Source organism: Propithecus coquereli, unplaced genomic scaffold (assembly GCF_000956105.1).
Source record: "Propithecus coquereli isolate 6110/MARCELLA unplaced genomic scaffold, Pcoq_1.0 Scaffold46, whole genome shotgun sequence".
Taxonomy (NCBI): domain Eukaryota; kingdom Metazoa; phylum Chordata; class Mammalia; order Primates; family Indriidae; genus Propithecus; species Propithecus coquereli.
Window position 1 is genome coordinate 2308639 of NW_012150396.1, and position 1248 is coordinate 2309886.

Consider the following 1248-nt stretch of genomic DNA (forward strand, 5'->3'; position numbering starts at 1 on the left):
CGGCCTTAATTTATTATTTAAATTAATAACAAAATTAAGTTGTATAGTGACTGATTTACTAGAGTACAGTAATGCCAAGCAGTCTTTATAAAAACCTTGACAAACATAATGCAAAAACAATAGAAAAATAAAAAAACATTTTTCCCATTAAGTTTTAGTATTTTTTTTCCCCTGCTTAGGGTCGTCTCTTTTATACATGTGATGGACCCAAAGCTGATCAATGTAAATTTTTTAAATGGCTTGAGGAAGCAACTCCAGGATATTTAACACAGGAAGAATCTCTCCCTAGCATGGTTTTAAGTGATATTAAGAATATTGGCTTGTACTTAAGAAGTCAAAAGATACCGCTCTATGAGGAATGCCAGCTTTTGGTGAGGTATGTTTTATGATACCAAATAATTGCCTGTAATTATATCAGAGAATGGCAACTTTCTAAATTATTACCAGTTTTAAAAGATATTAAGATAAGAAAAGTATCTAAAAGATAGAGTACCTCCTTTTCCATAACTATAAAATTGGTATAAGTTTTTAAAGTTATTTTGGCTCCCTCTAAATATCAAGCAGTATAAGCAATATAAGGATGACTGGGCAGGATGCTATTTTTCTAACCATTTTTATGTTTAGTCAGGGCTATTCATCATAATCCTAAGGAAAGCCCTGTTGAACAAGCTACAGGAATCATTTTTAGCAGTGCAGGATGATAGGGAGGCGATCATTCACAAGCCTGAACTACAAAGCTTATAGGATAATAGAATGCTACTTTTTAGAAATGTCTTTTATAAAAGTGAAATTACTCAAAAAGTAAATATAATGACCATTTGGACAGTAATTTAATAATAAGATTGATTGGTTACTTATATATGCCAGGCACTCTTCTAAGCACTTTACATGTGTTATTTCATTTAATCATAACAATAACCTATAAAATGTGGAGATAATGAGGATAAGTTACTGTACCTATTTTATAGTTGTAGAAAATGAGGTTCCTCAAAAAACTGAGAATAGAGCTACCATGTGATCCAGCAATCCATCCCACTGCTGGGTATATATCCAAATGAAAAGCTATATGGAAGATATTTCTTCCATATGTCAAAGAGATATCTGTACTACCATGTTTATTGTAGCACTATTCACAATAGGCAAGATACGGAATCAACCTAAGTGTCCATCAGTAGATGAATGGATAAAGAAAGTGTGGAATGGAGATACACACACACACACACACACACACACACACACACACACACA

The 1248-nt window shown here is 32.6% G+C and overlaps 1 protein-coding gene across 1 annotated transcript in view; it reads left to right on the forward strand.

Annotated features, from left to right (window-relative positions):
• The window catches only part of ZGRF1 (zinc finger, GRF-type containing 1), an 87385-nt gene that overhangs the window by 58467 nt on the left and 27670 nt on the right, over positions 1-1248 (forward strand). The window lies entirely within an intron of this gene.